The sequence below is a fragment of the Emydura macquarii genome, unplaced genomic scaffold, assembly GCF_026122565.2.
Source record: "Emydura macquarii macquarii isolate MOO-44397 ecotype Brisbane River unplaced genomic scaffold, CSIRO-AGI_Emac_v2 contig_1263, whole genome shotgun sequence".
Taxonomy (NCBI): Eukaryota; Metazoa; Chordata; order Testudines; family Chelidae; genus Emydura; species Emydura macquarii.
The window spans coordinates 6256513-6277378 of NW_027131400.1; positions in this window are offsets into that span (position 1 = coordinate 6256513).

Here is a 20866-nt window from a genome sequence, read left to right on the forward strand (position 1 = left end):
TTCTGGACATTGCTATTCCAAATGGCCTAAAACTCTTTCATTAGTTGATATTAACAGTCATTCAAGATTATGCCCTATAAAGTGTTTAGTGAGAGCAAGGCTAGTAACTAACAAACTGATACGATCGGACAAGAAATGTACAAAGCACCTAATATTGCAGAATAGCTTGCCAGACTGGGGGGAAACTAGTGACACTTATTATTATTTGAAGCCTAGGCACCCCAGTCATTGAGCTAGGTGCTGTATGAAGGCAGAACAAAAAGACGGTCCCTGCCCCCAAAGAGCTTAAATCTAAGTACAAGATGAGACCACAGGTGGATACGGACTGATGAGGAGCTCAAAGAAACAATGAGACAACATTAGTCAGCATGATGGGTAGGGGTTCTCAGCATGCCAGATGCTTAAACATTGCAAAGTCCTTTTTTTTTTTTTTAAATTAAATATTTTCAGGAAGTGCATGATTAATTAACCCTTTGTTACAAGCCCAGTACAATGTGAGACAGATTTTTCAAGAGTTCAGCTGCTTAAGGTACTTATTACAGGTACTACATATAATACAAATTGGAAATAAGTGCTGTGCTAAGTGGGTGTAGAATAGAGCCATAGCAGTATTCTCAATGCACCTATATCAGTGCTAGTATTTTATTCTTGTTCTGCACAGATGTTAATGACTATAAAAGGTACAAGGCAGTGGAGAATCAAGTCCCTAGTGTAATGGAGAGGACTGATAGTTACAGGGGAGTAATTTGCAGCTAAAGTTCCTGTAATTGTGTGGCATGCCTTAGAAGCAGGTATTCATACATAGAGTTTAGAGGGTGCAGAAACGGGGTAATGGAGGAGGTAGAAGGAGGGTAGAGTATAGACCTCTGTAAAACAAACCATGAAACTACTGCTCTTTGCCAGTCTTCATTACAGTTCAGGATTTGCTATCAATGACCACTCTGGCATTTCGCCTGTGACGCCACTAATCTTTTCTAGCTTGATGATGCTAAGCCTGGTCAGAACAGGATAGCTCAGACTCACCACGCACAGATCTATTGGCATGTGCTGCCAAAAACAGATTACAATTGTCTTTGTTCTTACAAATGTGAAAAAACACAGAGGAAATTAATGAGAAGTTTTACTCCCGCATGCAGAGATTTCTCTTAAATATTTATATAGCAACTGCAACTGGATAACAGTATACTTACAGACATAAATCATAGTAAGATCCATTACTATTCGGACATAAAACAAGAACGCGCACTCTATGTATTATTTCATTTTCAACTTGGCTACTACACCACAATAAAACAAATGTGGATGAAGCAAGCTGGGTAACATGTAACAAACCTTTTGCAATGAACTGGTGATTTGCACATCCCTGAAGTCCTCTTTTTGTATGGCTTTAGAAAACATATATAGGTTGGTGCCAGGATATCTCATTCTTTTGCCAGTGCTTTGGCAACGTGCAGTGAGGGTGGTGCCAGGCAGCGTGGTCTGCAAAATGCTAAATAGAAAAAGCAGATGCAGGTTGTTTGAACCACATGGAATCCTCAGCTCCCGTGAAAAAGCACATGTGTGCGCCTCTCGTGTGAGCGGTCTGTACTGAGCCATACAAATATGTGCTCATTCTTACCTCAAAAGTTGATTTGATAGGTTAGGTGAGGATATCTCTTTTAAAAAAAAATTAGTTTTATTGTGCTCCTCAGTGATCACTTCTGGCACAAGCAGGATTTAGCAAACTTGTGTGAAGTAAGGTATGCTTTAAATAAAACATACCTGGCCAGTGCCTAGTTCTCTGAGTAAATGTTTGATATTTAACTAATTTCAGTTTTAATAAACATTGAACCTGCACCATGTGGGTCTGGGGCCTGGTTTTGAAGTACAGTACACTTTGAGAACCCATGGGGAGGAAACTCATACAATGAACGTCTTCCTCTCAACCCAGTCACCTAACAGCCCTTCTCCCCCACCAAAACTGTCCTCCTATCTCCCACAAAGCCTTTAGGACCTACCAGTGTACCTTTGCTATTGCAGAAATGATGGTAATGAGAAAATGTATCCTCATTTTACTATCTCCAGCCTTGGTGGTCCATTCCCCAAGTCTTCAGTGAGGTCTATATTTGTGAGTACTGCCATTCAAGGGCACTATTTCGCATCCCCTCCCCCCATCCTAATAGCTATTGTTTGAACAAGGATTGGCCAACTCCTCCATGAGTCTCTAAACCTCCCTTCTTGAGGTATACTGTCTGGATTTTCATATAAGAGTGTAACCCAGTACAATTTACACATGTACATTTTGTATTACAATGAGTATTATTTGCAAACTCCAATTTTTGTGTGTTTGGGTGGAACTCAGTTTAATACCAGAAGCAGATAACAACAAAACAATTAGGGCCTGATCATAAGCCTGTTGATGCCAGGGAGAGTCTTTCCACTGATTTCTATCGGTTTGGATCAGGCCTTTACTGTTCTCTATCATCAAATATAAAAATGTACTCAATCAGATCTGTGTGTGAGCATGCACATGTGACACTAGCCTTCACTGGAGCACAATAGATTTTGTCTTTCAGTGGATCCTGAAGATCTGCTTCTTTAGCTGCCCAGCTCAAAATGCCTTCGTAATTGGAATGAAAGGTCCAGATGTTGAGTCCCATGCATTGCTTCTGATAGATATCTATACCAGTAATAGTTGTAGACATAAAGCTATAGACAGCTGAGATAAGGTAGCTGAAAATAAATAGAAAATCATAGTATTTTATGCACGAAACTGTCACGGAGACTACTAAACCACAGTGAATTACCCTAGTAGTCAGTGGGACTACTTACGTATACAAATATGTGCAGGATCAGAGACTAAATTTGACATGACATAAATGAAGACCCAAAGCGTATAAAAAGAAGTAGAGGAGACATACTGGGGACTATGCAATTGCAAGGTTACCTGTGTCAGAAAGGCCGGTGTACCTCTCGATTGGCTGCCGAGTTCTTATGGAGTTGGGTTTTTTCCCCCTTTCTCCTTTTGTAGGCTTAGTGGCAGAAAAGTAAGTTTTTGGAAGGGAACTGAATGAGGACAGGCAGTTTGCTTTGTTTTGGTGGTCATTCAAAGGAGCAGCATGGAAGAAGGTGCAGGAAAGGAGATGAAGGGGTAGTGGAGAGGGCAGAAGACAATAAGGACATAGACTGGGTCAGGGATATAGGCAAGGGGTGTGTGACATACAGCAATGACAATGGTTGAAATTTGCAAAGGCTGTAAGGGTGTTCAGCCATCCAAGCCTTATTCATTCTAATGGGAATTTAGCTAAAATCTTTGAAAATCTCAACTAAGACACTTAAGCTGGATATGTAAAGCAACAGGAAGCCAGGGTGGAAGTAACATACATTAAAATAAAAAGTATTTGCTCGAAATGCTGCCCCTCACAACAGCATTGATATATCCAAAAAATCAATAATTTAGATTTGAGAGATCTTACTGCATGTTACTGCTGCTCTCGTCTGTCTGGTCATTATAAACATGTTTTTAGGCTGTGAAAAATGATGTTTTTGTTTTTTGGGGTTTTTTAAGAAGTGTACTGAATAGAATAGATCATCATGGAAGCTGGGATTCCTGATGTACCACAAATATATATCCTACATGATGATTCTAGGCTCCAGGGGCTGTCAAAAGAAAATCTCTTGGGTTATTTTTTTATCGCTTTGACAGCAAAGACTGCTCTCCTGAGGCACTAGAAAAATATGTGAATCTGACAGTACAAAAATGAATTGCTTCCTTAATAGAAAGAAGCTGCATCAAGTAAGAAGGTAATCCAGAGACTGTGGGAGGAGAAGATAAATATGAATGTGTACGAGAACTATCTTTCCTATACTGAGAGTCAGAGGTCATTCTTCACCACCACCCCCTCTTTTTTTCTCTTTATCCCTACTCCAAGGAAGTGTAAGATTTTCTTAGATTTCTACACTTACTGCTTTACTAGTGATTACCATGTATATGTTCTTTGTGCCTATCTGAAGTTTTTACATATAATCCTGTATCATCCTATGCTGTCCGTAAAACGGTGTTTAATGAATGACATGAATATAAGTCCCTTATTTACCCAGCTCACTGAAGGTGTCAGAGAGCCTAAGCTGCCTCCACTTTAAAACCGCATGCCAAGCAGAGTATTAAATGTTTAGCAGTTGACTCACAAGGTTCTCTTATCATCCTGTATCGGAGGCTTTGACTTTAATGCCCTGGACTGAATACTCCTTTTTTTGTGCTATTTCGTTTGTTCAGCTCTCTAGACAGTGTATAGAAATGGACAACATTTTGAGCTGTAGCTATTTAAAATGTAAACGTACTAGTTTGGAAGCATATGTTTGAGACTATTGTTCAAACAATAAATGAGAGGTACACTTGGAATCTACAACTGCAGATTCTGGAGACTGGGTGCAACCAAAACTAGTGAGATAATTTTGATTCACCTAGAAATTAGTCTATTATCATGACTCAGCCTTGTTGCTCCTATTAAGTTTACAGTGAAAAAAATGAGAGGGGGAAAAAATGAAATTCATGCCAATCTGTTGGCAGCAAATTCTGACCGTGTGAAGCATGAGCAGCTGAGCCACTGCTGAAATTTAGAGCAAGGCTAAGACTGAGATTATATGATCTTACATACACTGAGACTCTCTTTGGTGTGTGCTTCAGAGAGAGAGTGGAGACTGGTAGCTTTCTGCTGCTGTATCCACACGCATTTCTAGTTAAAAGTCAGCTTTGTGCAAACTGAGAGATGAAAGTGAAGTATAAAAGGGAGTTAAAATTAGAGGAACTGTACTGTAGTGAGCAAGAGATGGACTGAAAATTGCATAAGTCTTTGTCACCTCGAGATTTTATAACCTAGAACTCTATAGTCCCATATCTCAAAAATGTGTCTAAATCACCTTAAATTAGGAGAAAAGTTATCTTCTAGCAACAGGCTACACAGGCAAAATTTGATGTGAAAGCAAAGATTTCACAGGGGAATAAAGGAAATAAATTCTCAGTCTTAACTAGGGAGAGGTTACTTCATCTCCATAAGACTGCAGCTAGGTTTTTAAAATTCCAACTAAAAACAACTACAATTTGGGAACCTTTGTCTTCCCCTCCATGCCTTCCTATGCTAGTCTACTCAGGCATCCAAGTCCCATGTTGTCAGTAGACAGAACATAGGGGAAAATGTGCAGTTGTGCACATAGCACAACCACTAGCCACACAATTAAGTCAATAATATAAGCTTATGGCCTGTCATCCTGGTGGAGACCACTATTCAAAACAAACCTCCTCAAGCATATAAATGCAATAACTTCTAAAATAAAGTAAAAATTCCTGAGCAAGAAACAAATAAATCACTCTCTAGGAAGGCAAACAAGCATGTTTTAATAAGGGCAGTAATGTCCACTGAAGCGCACCTCAAATGAGGATGATATATGGAATTCAAAGGCTATTTTTGTCTTGGAGGAGAGTATTAGTTATTTCTTGAATATTCTATACATGGTTACTCCTACACACGTAAACAACTTACCAATCATAAACTCATACATAGAATCATAGAACTGAAAGGGACCTCAAGACCTCATCTAGTCCAGTTCCCTGCACTTATGGCAGGACTAAAGCACTATCTAGACTATCCCTGTCAGGTGTTTGTCTAACCTGCTCTTAAAAATTTCCAGTGATGGAGATTCCAAAACCTCCAGAAAGGGGAGAGGTTTTTTTCCAATAGCAACAAGTTTAGATAAGTGTGTAGCCTCTGCTCAACCAGAATTCCACTGAAATACAAGCTTTTTATTATAAAAGGTTTGTCTCTGACCTGTCTCTGCTCTATGCACAGTAAAGTAACGGAAAAAGCCTTGAAAGGCAGTTACTATGTGTAAGGTCCCTCAACAGGGAGTTCTAAGGGAATAAGAGACTATACATGGGTTCACAATGTTAACAGCTACTAGACACCTCTTTATTTCTCAATTTAGCTGCCAAAAATCTTCTACCGCCCTTTGAACCTTTCAAGAGGTGCCATCCAGGGCTTCCTCATCATAGATGTCTTCTGTAAACATGCTTTCCATTAACATACACCATGGGGATCACTTCATCTATATACATGGATAAAACTGCACTATTTGCTAAATGCTTCACGGGTTTGCAACCATATACTGAATTAAAATCTGGAAACTAGAGTGAAAGTTTCACTCATTTGCGCTAATGAGTAGAAGAAGCATTGCAGGTTAGCACATGCTTTTTAAATGGTGAGTGGACAAATGCTATAAATGTCATCATGGAATATAACTTGTCAGTTTATATTGGCAAGAGTTGTTTAACTTTAATTTACAGACTTCATCAGAGCTAGTCCTAAGTGTGTGTTAGCGGGCATATGTGAAGTACTCTTGTTGATAAAGCTCCCTTAGCAGAAAAAGTACCAGCACTGGGAGTGGCAGGAAGTAAATGGAAAACAAGAGTGTGTTGGGTCCCTTTGGTCCAGGGGGTGAACAAGTAGATGGTTATGGTGATAGCTTTACTTCATGGAGAAATAAGTGATTAGTGGGCACCTATATATATGGTAATATATGCTATGGTAATATACAAGGTCTGAAAACCAGCAAGAGAGTGGGGAGGAGCAGTGGCTAAAAGAAATGATGGCCCTCTCTCTACATGAGTGATTCCCAAACTTCCACCGAATACACAGAAGTCCAAGAAGTGGTGATGCCAGTGTATGGACACTCTTATTTTGAAATGTGTCTATATCAATTCACTTTTAAGTTGGTTTTTAAAAAAAATTAAGATTTATATAGGACAGAGCACATTCCACTCGCTACAGTGATATATTCTGAACAAAAACTTTGTAGTTATTTAAATCATGTATTTTGATTGCATAAAATAAAGTGGGATATTTCAGGTGTCCTGAAAAAAGTTTCTAGGATAGCAGGATATCCATATGGAAAAACCAGGACTGCCCCAGCAAAAGCGGGACATATGGATATAGTAAAATTCTATCATTTCAATGGTGTACTGCTGTTTTAGACAGGACAGAGATCTCAAAAGAAGAAAAGAACTTGTCAAAAGAAGACTCTGCTATAGTCCATCAGCTTCAGTATCGAGCTCTATTCTTGTAGGAACTCCCTCAGTCAAGGGTGTGACCAACAAACCATCTCTAACTCCAGCTTCTGAAAACACATGCAGTACTTGGTCTTGATCAATGTGACTAGAACTCTTGTCTTTTTCCACATTATGAATTCCTACCTTCTGTCCTTTCTTAGGTTCACTCTTCATACGTCTTATTGGATGGAGGTTATTTTGTGTTGCTGGTCGTTAAACTGTGCAGCAGATCACAACGATATATCCTTCCTTCTTGCACTTCCTGCAAATGACCTGGCTTGCCCAGCAATCCTTCTCAGCGTATGTTGCTTTGTGCACAACAACCACATGGAAATTTTCTTACATTCTCGTGATCCTCTGTCCTGCCAAGTCAGGAGATAAACTTCTTGGCTCATACTACATTCCAGAGAATCCTTCCCAGTGGTTTCCATGGCAATAGCTATCTCAACAACCTTCTTGAATGTAAGCGCTGATACAATCAGTAACTTCTTTTGGACCTGGTCATTACATAATCCAGAGACAAAACTGATCATGCAGGGCATCACTTAATGTTTATCGGAGCTGACAATGTTCTGACAACTTTCTTAAATTAGCAATGAACTGTGTTACCCACTCTACACTTCCCCGATGTTGCTGGTGGAACTGATATTGTTCTGCTATTGTTGATGAGGTAAGAGAAAAATGTTCCTGTGTTGCTGCAGTAATTGCAGTGTATGTGGCAGTTCTTTGTCACAGATGGCGTCACACAGCAATCCATATGCCTTCAGACCCATCACCGTCAGCAAGGTTGCAACTCATCTGTCAGGAATGAATTGCAGGCTAAAAATTGCTCAAAATGTTCAAGGTACATCACCTTGAGTCACAGTTTTTGTTGAATTCACTAACATTGCCAACAAAAGTAGTTATTTCTCTGCTCTCCTGTTAGACTTCACACTCATCTTCTCTTCTACAGAAAAACTGTTTTATTTTTTCTTTACTGCACAGTGTTTGCACTTGATATCCTTTTGCTCGCTGGGTGCTTACACCACAGAGTCACTCCTTTGACTGTACTTGGGCTCCCACTGCTGGCTGTAGACACTCAGAACAGCTGTCTCTCTCCTTAGCTTGCATGAAACAAATATGGATGCTCTCTCCTCACTGCTTTGTCTCTGGCAGCCACCTTTGTTTTGCCCTTATTCGCTTGCTGGCTCAAACTGTCCCTTGCAGCAAAAGCAGCCATCTGCCACTTTGTGCCTCTAGGTGAACTTTTTTTCCTTTTATTATTATTATTATTTGCTTACTTTTCCTTTTACTACACACTCGTGGACTAGAAAATACTTATTGCCAGTGTTCTATTTGGTCCCAGCAGAGAACGAGATAGACACAGGGCAAGTTGATTTTAGCACAGCTGTCTGCTGTGGTGGCTTTCTTGTTATGGCAGCAAAAGAGAAACCAAGACAAAAGTGAAGTTTTGCACCAGAGGGGGAAAGAGTACATAGGGTTGCCATCCCTCCAGGATTATCTTGGAGTCTCCAGGAATTAAAGATTATTATGTGATGAAACCTCCAGGAATACATCCAACAAAACTGGGAACTTTAGAAGTACAGAGCACCTAAACATTTAAAGGGACAGGACATCACAGAAACACCGTATTACACAAGACAGAAAGTTTTGGGAATTATCTCACACCTAACTTTATAAAAAGGAATGTTGGTTGTAACTGTCCCAATTCCAGCAGATTTATTCCATTCCCCTGGGTGTCATGACCCTTAGATTGAGAACTCATGTTCTAAAAGGATTTTTTTTCTTCCAAGGAAAAAACTCACTCCTTGAATTCTAATCTTCTTGACCATACAGAAATTGGGGCTTAAGGAAATATTTCCAAACAAAAAGGTTTTGGAAAAGCCGTGGAAGGAAATTTGTGAAGTCTCACTGTTTTAAAATTAGGCTGAATAAAGCACCTCTGAATATATTTTGTAGGGAGCAACACTGTCTTGAAAGAGGATGAACAAGACAACATTAGGTTAGCATGAGATCTTCCAGCTATAATTTCTGTGGTTCTTTAGGAACTCATAAACAGGTTGAATTGTTGAAATCTTTTTCCCGAGTCTCATTAAATTTAAAATTAGAAATAAAAACTGTGGTGTATATAGTGATTCTTCCACCAAAGAGCCAGGAAATAAAAAAGGAACCTTTAGCCAAGGAAGAGACAGATGTATTCTTCAGTGACAACAGGATTTTTTTTTCTTGCCACTTGGGAAGCAATTTGTCTCAGGGTACATCTACATTGTGATTAAAAAAAACCTAGATTCCCGAGTCTCAGAACCTTGGTCAGCTGACTCAGGCTCACAGGACTCAGGCTGCTGGGCTAAAAATTGCAGTGTACACGTTCGGGCTCAGCCTGGAGCCCTGACTCTGAGACCCTCTCCTTTGCAGAGTCTCAGAACCCAGGCTCCAGGCCAGCCAAGATTTCCACACTGTAGTTTTATAGCCTCTCAGCCCAAGTCCCACAAGACTGAGTCAGCTGACCCGGGCCAGCTGAGGCCATGCCACAGGTCTTTTATTGCAGTGTAGATATACACACAAGGCCTTAATTCATTAATGTTTGTTTTCTGTGCTATTGGGTGGGGGAGGAGGGAAGAGGAATAGCACGTTGTTCTGTAGTAAATGTAGTTCCAACCAAACACACATTCTCTTTTTTGCTCTGTGGAAACCATTCTATGACTTTTCAAGCAACACAAGGAGATAGTTGCAGAGGGTGAATTTTTATGGTTATTGTTGCATAATATACTATTTACACAGTCGGTAAGGCAGAGGATTTCTTGCAACCATAAGTCATATGCTTGTAAATACTAGGATCAACTGGAAAAGACAGCTTGGATGGTGGGAGTGGCTTTAAACATGACAGATATAATATACAATGAACTATTCTTGAGGTATCTTTATACTCTGTGTAGAATAACTGATATATTATTAATTGTATTGAAATTCACAGTTTCTGAAATCTCTTCTGTTGTAAGAAACGTGGCCTGAAGCTAAATCAAGAGATCCTTTAAATATTTGGCAGTATACTTTTTCTGGAACAGCTGGATGCCATTAATAGGCATATACTTGCTGCCAGAGCAAGCAAATTTGTAATCCCTCTCATGCTTACAGAATGAACTGTTCTAATATAGATCCCAGAGCACATAATCACTGAGTGCATTCTTGTTGTCACACAAGGTTTTTGGGGTTTTTTTCCCCTTCACAAAGCTGTGCTTATGGGAGATGCTAAATCTATTTTGTTCTTCTAGGCCAGGCTTTGCTTTAATTGTAGTGTATTTGGTTTATGGGGATGAGTAAAGATTGAAGCTCAGGAATCTGTGTAATAGCCTTTTCAAAATTATAAAATATATAAGGATCTACTGTATGTGACTTGCTTTTGGGGCATCATATGAAATACAGAATTCTCGCTCATGTTATAGTTACGCAGTGATATGTAGCAACAGAAGTATTTATTGCACCGAACATCAGCCTGGCAGGTATGGAAATGATTATTTTTAATAGTAGTTCACAGCAGAAGTTCATTATTCCTGGTAAACTAGAATGAAGTTATTCATAACTGATCATAAGGTGTTCGTGACAATGTGGTGTTTTATCATTGGCACAAAGGATCGGTCCAGCACAGCACCAAGCATGCTTAGCTTGCCTTCTCTTCAAAGAGTGCCCTCCGCACTACTCAGGAGATGCTCTGTGACTCGCTGGATCAGAACCTAAATTATGGCCACAAGCTAAAAGCACAGCTGGTTGGGGGAAAAAAAATTTAGATGAAAAAGATTGTTCAAAATTTTCCATGGAAGTTTTCAACTTTTTTAGCAAAAAAAAAAAAAATTGAAAACCCAAAAATTTTGATTCAGAAAGGCTGCATAGTTTCTCACAAAAATTGTAGTACAGGTGCAGAATGCTAACATTTTACAGGGGCCACCTCCCATGGCACATCATGCTCTTTCCTCTTGCTGTGTTGCCATGATGCATCATGGGAGATGTAGTCTGGCTTGGGAACCTGGCACCTAGAAGAGAACTGGGGCACAAAATAGCTGAACTACAACTACTATGAGGCACTGCAGCAGCATATATGAATCAAAATTGGTCAGTTTGTGTGTAGTTCGGTTTTGACAAAATCAAAATTTTCCATCGAGAGCAAATGCTTTTTATGGGGGGAAAAAATTGTGTTGAACACCTAATTTTCTGTGAAAACAATTGAGAGCATTTGTAACCAGCTCTGCTGAGAAGAGACCTGTATATGAAAGCTTATGGATAATATTTAGAAAAATGACCTGTAACTTTCTTTAAATTTCTCTTACGTGTTCTATCATTTAGTTCTTCCCTTGAAAATCTTTTCCCCTCACTTCCATTCTCTGTCTTTCATTCTTCAAACTGATATTTTAAGATAATTGATATATACCTGAAGACACTCATATAGCTGTAAAAATATCAGGTAGATCCACTTGTTGTTTGCAAACAATCTAACATTTGACAACACACACAATTAAAATTGTCTTTTATTCCTGGAATGTAGTCTTTAATAAGAACATGCTTTATATGTTGAACAGTAGCCAGGCTTTCTACAAAGTGTTTCAATAAATTTACTGTATAGACATCTCTCTCTGCTCAAAGGTAAGACTAAATACTTCCTCTGTATTTTCTTCCTGTTTTGGATTTGTCAGTTTGCATTGAAAGCAGGCATTTGTACAGATATACAGCAGGCTATATTTGTACAGATATACATAAAGCAGGCTTTTATGAACTGCATGGTTTATTGTTTTTCTCCATACACTTACAGCAACCGATCATTTCAGCCTAAATGAATTTGAATTTAGTTTCAGGGAGCAACAAAACTGGGAAGCATAACTAAGTGTTCATGAGAAAGCATACAGTGTGTCCTCTCTGCACAGTCTGTATTATTATAGGCAGGGCTAGTAGCCTGCCTATAATTAATATTGCCTGGACACTTCCATTATAAAGCCCTGTTTTCAGTTATTTATAATTTTCCCAAACCTAAATCATTTGGACTGAAATTTTCCATGCTGGGTATCTGCCTCAGGATGAGTTTGGGGTTTTTTTCCGTGGGGGGGTGCGGGAGGGGGGGCGTTGGAGAGGCAGTTTGTTTGTTTGTGTTAGTCTGTTTTTTTAACATTTCAGAAAAAAAAATGGTTCAGCATTTGCAAGAACAAGAGTAGGGAAATATGTTTTGAAATCTGGGGTAGCATTGCCTTGGTGTCAGGGATATACTAATTGCTGTTTCTAAGGGGAAACTACCCAAATTTGACCAAGTTATAAACCTCTGAAAAAAAATGTTTGCATATGCTCAGATTTATTGTAAATTGGCACCTAAATTTTTCAAAGATTCTCTACGCAGAGCATGCACCACCCCCCTCACATTCTTACCTATGACTGGACTGGATATGCGCCATCCCCACAGAACTGTGCATGCTCCATCCCAGAGCTGCAGAGGTTGACCTGGGCTTTCCCTGCCATTCCTGATGCCTAGTGGCTTAAAAGCATTGCTTTCACTTCGGGTGCCAAAGAGTATGGGTTTTGATCTCACCAATTTTAATAGTTTGTGAAGTGAAACAATCTCAAGAGCTGAAAGCAGGAAGTCTCTCACCCTGTGCTTTCAATGCTCCTCCCTACTGGCTCCCAGGCAGCACAGAGGGGGCAAGAGATGGAGGTGGAGGAAGTGGCAAGTAGCAGAAGGACTAGATTGAGACAGAAAACTGGCAAGCTGGGGAGAAGGGAGATTGGGATTGGTTGGATAAGGAGACAAACTAGGAGCCTGTGAGGGAAGGTATTTTTTTCCTGAAAAATAATAGACATTATCTTCTACCAGCCTTTATCATGCATTCAGCTGCTGAGCAGCAATTCCTTCATTACAATTAAAGGCCTGATCCTACAAAGAGTTAAACAGAAGTGTTTGAGTGGGAGAAAGCATGACTAGCTCTCCAGTGCTCAAGGTGGCACAGCAGAAACAAAGTAAACTCTACTATAAATAACACTACCGCATTCAGTCCCATTCACAACAGGGGGCCTGTGATGGGGTATATAGACCCCATGTAAGGGCATCCAGGAAAGGTTTAATGGATGGGCCATTAGCGCTTCCTGAAACTAACTAGCCAATTAACCACAGCTGGGATAAAAGGCTACAGCTCAGGAAAGGGTGGTGACCCTGCCCCTGTAAAAGTTTCTTGGTAACAGACTTGGAAAAAGCTGCACAGAGAGACAAAACACAAGGCAGAGAAGACTGGAGAAGGTAGCTGCCTGACAGATGTTTGCTGGGAGGCAAAGATAGGAAGTAGCCCAAGGAGCCAGAGAAGAACAATAAGAAATAGATCCTAGCTGCTTATCACAATGGCCCTGGGCTGGAACCCAGATAAAAGGCTTGGCCTGTGTTCCTCTACTACCCCTATCGTTCTCTTGTTGGAGGCAAGGTATAAGCCAGAAGGCAGAAAGCAGGGACTATTACACCTGAACTGAGATTGAAGAGCTGGTTAAGGTCAGTGAACTTCAGGTTATGTTTGGACTTTTCTGTTACCCTGGAAGGGATGAGGCTCCAAGCAACGTGTTTGGAGACCTGAGCTGAAAAAAAGGAATAGATTACAGAGCGGCCCATGAGGCAACAGAGACAGAAGGCCTGCTACACTGCACCCAGTCAGAAGGACACATACCTGCCGGTGACTGACCCTTCCCTTTGACAGGGCCTGCCGTGTCATCCGTTGAATTCAATGTAAGTTTTACCATTTGGCTTCAATGGAAGCGGGATCTGGTTTTAGGCTATGTCCACACTACAGTGGCACAGCCACAGCACTGCAGCTTTGCTGCCATATGCCATAGCTTAGGTGCTTCCTACATCAACAGGGGGAGGTTTTCCATCGATGTAGGTTCCACCCCTCCAAGAGGCAGTAGCTAGGTCAATGAAAGTATCTCTCAATCTACCTGCATCTACACTGAAAGTTAGGTTGTCCTAACTATACTGATCAGGAAGTGAATTTTTTTTTTTTACAGCCCTGAGTGATGTAGCTAGGTCAACCTAAGTTTTAGGTGTAGACTAGGCCTTAGTCTCATACCTCCACATCAATTAAGGAAGTGAGGAATTTATTTTCTTACACAAGACAGTTGACAAGACAAGTAAATCCCTGATTGGATTTGCAGCCTATTGCTTTCCTTTATCAACTAGTCTTTATCAACATCTATGGACTTCAGTCTGTTTGAAACATAGCTCAATTTCCTTTTCTATCTGTCTGTACATGTTTTTTGCCTGAAATATTATACCTTCTGTTCCCTCTCCTTCCTCTTTTTTCCTTTTTTTATTCTTGGTTCATTTGCAACAGAATCCAAATTTCTATGCGTGTTTCTATTCTATTTTAAATGATAGTACCATTTATTTAGAGCCACAGACAAAAAGTTCATTTGTTTCTCTCCCCCATGTTTTGCCACTTAGATCCTACAGAAAATTCCTCATCTGAAGTGTGTGGCGGTTTTTTGGTGCATGGTGTGTGCTCAGTTTTCTTAGCTCTTTATTCTGCAGCAGTAAGCAAAGGGATTATTCCATCCACCTTCTTATCATTGCCAACAGCAGAACAAGATATAGCTCTGTGTTAGTTTCCCCCACCTGCTACAAAATAGCTTTTTTTTTTTTTTGAGCATCTAGTCATTTCTAGACTAAGCTGTAACATGCTGTTTTCTATTCACGTTCATTGTTGTAACTAGGAACTACTTCCCATCTTCTTCTTAAAGTTTTCTGACCTGGAGTTTTGCAGTTTCTTTAACTTTTGCATTTACAATAGACACTCATTCAAAGTTGTGTGTCTCAGTGGGCTGGCTCCATTCTAAAAGCTTCTGCAGCTGTGGCCCTTTAAGGATAGGGATTATCTTTACTAACATGAATGGCTATTCTAATAAGATAATGTAAAATGAGCATGGGAGTGACTAGGCAAATATTATGCCTCTGATCATGCTTTGTGTGCGAACTAGATGTTCTTGGATGACTCAATAAAATCTGACTGAATTGAGTGCCAGGCAATAGTGCATTCTCTCCAACCAACCTGACTCCTGAGTGCTTATTAAACATTACATCACCCTCAGAACTGGCTCATGACATAACTGCAATATTCTCCAGCAGGTGGCATAACCCACTGGTTCAGCATTTGCTAGCATTCCCTTCTACTCGCGCAATCGAGGATGTCCATCTGTTATTGCTTTGTTTGTCTTTAGCTTAAGCTGTAGAGATTCATGCTTTCTGCTCTAGTGGTCACCAGTTTAGCCCATGACAGGTGTTCTATGTAATTATTAACATACAGAGCGGTCTCCTTTTCAAATCTCAGATGCTTCCTCCTTCTCAGTCTAGCCAGTGGTTCTTAACCTTTCCAAACTACTGTACCCCTGAAGCCTGAGTCCCACCCCCACGGGGCTGAGGCATGTAACTTAGTTTCATGGCGCCCCTGTGGCTCCATGCAATTGCCTTTCTTGCCACCCCCAATACCAGCTCTGCACTTGCGACCCCTCTAAAACCCCAGGTTAAGAAACACTGCGAGATTGGCTTCATGAGCAAGAGCCATAGAAATCCTGAGTGATGCTGACCTTCAACTCACTGACTCTACTACCCCTATCGTTCTCTTGTTGGAGGCAAGGTATAAGCCAGAAGGCAGAAAGCAGGGACCTTACAGGTATTTAACACCACTCAGGATTTGACCCATTGGGAGAAAAACACAGAAGTGAGGGGCAGGGAAGGGATGTCTTTCTGCTGTCCTGAGGCTAATAGAGATAGACACTAGAATAGAGGACCATAAACGTGTAATGCCCTCCTCCCCTGTATTATTAGCACTTTGTCACTAACCCTTGGAATTTAGTTCAGGATGAAAGTAAAAAGAAAGCATAGAAGGTAGACTAACCTTTCAATCAAAATAGCATTTGTAATTATATAAACAAATAGAGTTCATTATCAAACAGAATTAATAAATTGCTCCATCAACTTCGTATGCAAAGGCTCAAAGTAGAAATGGATTTTTTTTCAGTACAGTTCTTTTTTAAAATCTGCTTGTAAATAGATGTAGACTCTCAACCTTATTTACGTGTTGTTTATTCTTCACCCTGATGTCTTTTTCTAGACACCCTAATATCCATACAATAGAGTACAAAAAAGTTTAGACAGATACTTTCAGAGAATGAAATTCAGTCAGATCTGCCAGCTAAAATCTTGTTTGATGAAATCAACCCTGTATAATTGCTACTAATGCCCAATACTCCCACAGAAAACTTTGTCATTTTGAAAGACTTCACTTCATTAAACCCATGCATATCGCTGCATGATCTGAATTTTAGTTTAAATATTGATCAGTTGTTTCCTTCTATACATTTGAAAAATGTATGAGGCATAAAACAGTCTTCCTTGGAATTAAATGATCTTCAAATCTGAAAATATATTCTTACCATTTTGTTATAGTCAAATTAGAAATAGACATACATTTCAAGGGCAATATAAGATGTCATATTGGGACCTTTCTTTCATATGATGCCATGAATCCTGTCGCACCAAGATACCGCTCCAGAGGAGAGGACCCCTGTTAGGAAGAGACTGTTAATGGTAATGGAGGATTTGATTATTAGAAATATAGATAGATGGGTTTGTGATGACTAGGGGAACAGCATGGTGAATTGCCTGTTGTGTGTGAAGGTTGGAGACCACTTGAGATCTCTAGATAAACTTATGCCCAGTGGTGGGGGGGAGCCAGGGATTGTGGTACATGTAGGTATCAATGACATAGAGAAAGGTAGGAGAGAGAAGCCAATCTAGGCTGCTACGTTAGAGACCAGGACCAGGACCTCCATGGTCACATTCTCTGAAATACTTCCAGTTCCATACCCAGGGCTAAGTAGACAACAGAACTGCAGGATCTCAATGTGTGAATGAGATGATGATGTTGATGGAAGGAAGGATTTAGGTTTATTAGGAACAGGTGACCCTTTTGGGAAAGAAGGAGCCTCTACAGGAAGGATGGGCTCCATCTAAGCGAAAAAGGAACCAGATTGCTTGCATCTAAAATTAAGAAGGTCATATAGGAGTTTTTAAACCAAGGGCTGGGGGAAAGCCAGCATGACATGGAGCATCATATGGTTTGGACCAACATGCCTCTTAGAGGAGGATTTATTCAAATGGATACTCTATCAACTTCTGTCTTCTCCTTTTTACTAGAATATAAAGTACAGGTACAAACTGAAGAGAAAGAGTCAATCAAAATAGTCCCATTCAATTAATCACATGAATGCTGACAACTAAACATCGACAGATTATATAGGTGCCTGTATATGAATGCAAGAAGTTCAAATACTAAGCTGGGTGAACTTGAGCGCCTGATATTAAATGAGGAGATTGATATAATAGGCATCACAGAAACTTGGTGGAATGATGATGATCAAAGGGACATGGTAATATCAGGTTAAAAATATACATAGGAATGATAGAGTAGGAGGAGTGGCACTATATGTGAGAGAAAACATGGAGTCAAATATCGTACAAATCTATGGTACTGATGGATTCATTTAAAAATATATAGGGAGAGAAATTCCATGCTTGAATAACAAAAACATAGCAGTGGGAATACTTTGCTGACCAGGATGGTGATGGAGAAATGCTCAGGAAGATGAGAATAGGTTACAAAAACAGGAAACCCAATAATAATGGCAGGTTCAGACTACCCTATATTGATTGGGAACATGTCATCCCAGGACTGGATGCAGAGATAAAATTTCTAGATACCATTAACGACTGCTTCTTGGAGTAGCTAGTCCTGGAACCCACAAGGGGAGAGGCAGCTGTTGATTTAGTCCTAAGTGGCACATAGGATCTGGTCCAAGAGGCATCTATAGGTGAACTGCTCTGTAATAGTGACTATAATTAGGGCTAAGATCTTGTCTGTTAATTTTAGGTCACTGGCAATACAAAAAATTCACGGAAGCCTGGGACCTGTCTGACTTTTACTAAAAATAATGGGGGGGTGGCAAAGGGTCTGATGGCGAATGACTGAAGTTTAGGTCTCCAGGGTCAAGCCCCCACTACTTGCGACAGCTCAGGGTCTGGGGTCAAGCTCCTGCCCCGCCACCCAGGGGCTGAGGCGATAAATGTCATAGAGGTCTGTGGAAGCCTCAGAATCATAGGCAGGTATCAAAGGCCAGGGAAAGCTAATCCTTCCCTAGTGCAGCAGCCACCGCCGCTGCACCCCCAAAGGCATGATTCGGCCATGGTAGCTCTGCCTCTTCCCATCCCCCGTAGGAGGGCAGCAGATAATTAAGGCGATGGTGGGCTGGCCTGGCTGGGACTGCTCCAGGCACCAGTGGGCTGGTTGGGGCTCAGGGAGAGGGGGCCTGGTCTACTCCAGCTGGGCTGCGGGGGAGAGGGGCTCCTCCAGCCAGGCGCCAGGAGGGCAAGAGGGACTGCAGTGCACTGGTCAGGGCTTGAGGCTGGTTTTTGCTGAAGTACAAAGAAGGGCAACAGAAGTGGCTAAGGGAATGGAACAGCTTCCATATGAGGAGAGACTGTTCAGCTTGGAAAAGAGATGACTAAGGGGGGGAGCTATATGGCGTGATGGTGGATATGGTGACTATGATGGAGGTCTATAAAATCATGAATGGTGTAGAGAAAGTGAATAAAGTAGTTGTGTTTATCCCTTCACATAACACAAGAACCAGGGGTCACCCGATAAAACTAATAGGGAGCAGGTTTAAGAGGTTGTGTAGGCCAAAAGTACAACTGGGTTCAAAAAAGAACCAGATAATTTCATGGAGGATAGGTCCATCAATGGCTATTAGCCAAAATGGTCAGGGATACAACCCCATGCTCTGAGCATCCCTAAACCTCTGACTTGCTGGAAGCTGTGACAGGATGGATCTCTGGATAAATTGCCCTGTTCTGTTTACTTCCTCTGAATCATCTGGCACTGGCAACTGTCAGAAGAGAGGATACTGGACTAGATGGTGTAAGGGAATGGGGCATATGCAGTCTGCCTGAGTGCTCAGAGCTGGGCTGGGGTCTGCACATCAGGGGCAGTAGTTGCTGAGCAGGAGTCAGGAATCACAAGAGCCGGGTTCAATAAGCTCTGGGTCAGAGTCAGGCCGTGGTTGGAGACTGGAGATCAGAGGCAGGAATCAGGCTCGTTTTGATGATCAGGAAACAATGAGAAGTCTGCAGTCACAGCAAGCCAAAGTCTGTGTGGTTGCCCAGACAACTTCCTGGGGCAACCCCGGAGGTTAAATAGGGCATTTGGTCAATCAGAGGGCCGCAAGGTAGTGTCGCTATGACTGTCTTGGGTGATGCTTCCTGTAACACCTACTCTCTACAACGGTCCCTGGGTGTAGCTCTATACAGCTTGCTGGTGGCACTGTGGGAATATCAGCCATCCCAGACTCTACAGACCCGCATTCTAGTCCAGGGACCCTTACAGATAGACCATTGTTCTGATCCACTATAGCTGGTCTTATGTCCTCAGCAGGAGAGGGAAACCAGTTTCTCCTCTTGTCTCCTGTATCTACAGCTATTTCAGAAGCTTGTTGTACAGTTGCTATACTCTTTCTCTTACCTTACCATTATTTCTTACACCATTATCTGCCATATATCCGATAACTTCCCCTCCTGCACATAAACTCTGACACTCCTTCTCTTCTTCTTACTATCCTGTTTCAATCACCTTGGCAGAAGATATGTTCACTCTCGTGCAGGCTCAGTTCATTGTGTAATGTACAGAAATTAGAGATGGGCCTGAGACACACATTGCACATGTGGAACCAGAGCAAAATCTTCTTTCAAAAAACAAGTTCCTTCAAAAAAGGTGTTCAAAGCAGCCAGATACCATGCAGGGAACTGAGGGACCTTTGCCTATATAGTTCTGAAGCTATATACTTTATATACTATATAAAGCTATATACTTAAGAGTTCTGCCATGAAGATGCCTTCCCTACTCTGCTGAATTCCTAAGGCTCACAGGAGGAGAACACTACCCAACCTGAGGTTTCAGGCACAGGACAGTGAAAAAAAGCCTCTGAACTATCTATCTTTTGTGTAAGTGTACAGAGTGTGTGTGTATAATGTATATATATATTCAAGAGCCTTTGGAATGATCAGTACTTGTGGTTTTTTAAAAGCTGCTAAAAGAAATGATGTTAAACTGGCCTCCAGTCTGAGAATCTCTTACACCACTGCCAACTGCACTGTAAGCCTTATATATGCATTTAATTTACAAGTGAAACAATGGTAAATGTCCTACATCCATCTCAAAGCATGCAAGGGAGATCAGTAGGCAACAACCTCATTCACTACACAATACTGCCTTGTTCAGGGTCCATCCTGTGCCCTAAATGAGACAGAGGGCCCACGGAGAAAATAGTATGTGATCATGTAATTAAAAACTGTATCAAAATGCACATGCACAGGGGGAACAATGAAGGTTGCACGGGGAACCTTAATACTGGCATTTCCTAACTTTTGAGTGCTTAACTCTGCAGCCCAAGTAATCATTTAGTCTAGTTATGTTTTTGTGAAGCATGTATTACACACTACTATATGCTTTATTCTTACACCACTATATTTTAGCATTAGAGGGCTTAAGTAGTAGGTAACTGCATATTGTTTCCTCAATCTCTTTCTCGCACCCACACACGAAATAGAGAGAGAACTTACTTTATGTGTAAATGGATTTTTCTTAAATTAAAAATAAAATGTAAATTAAACCAAAAACCTGAATCTATATTCCACATCTGATGAGTACATTTTGCTTATGA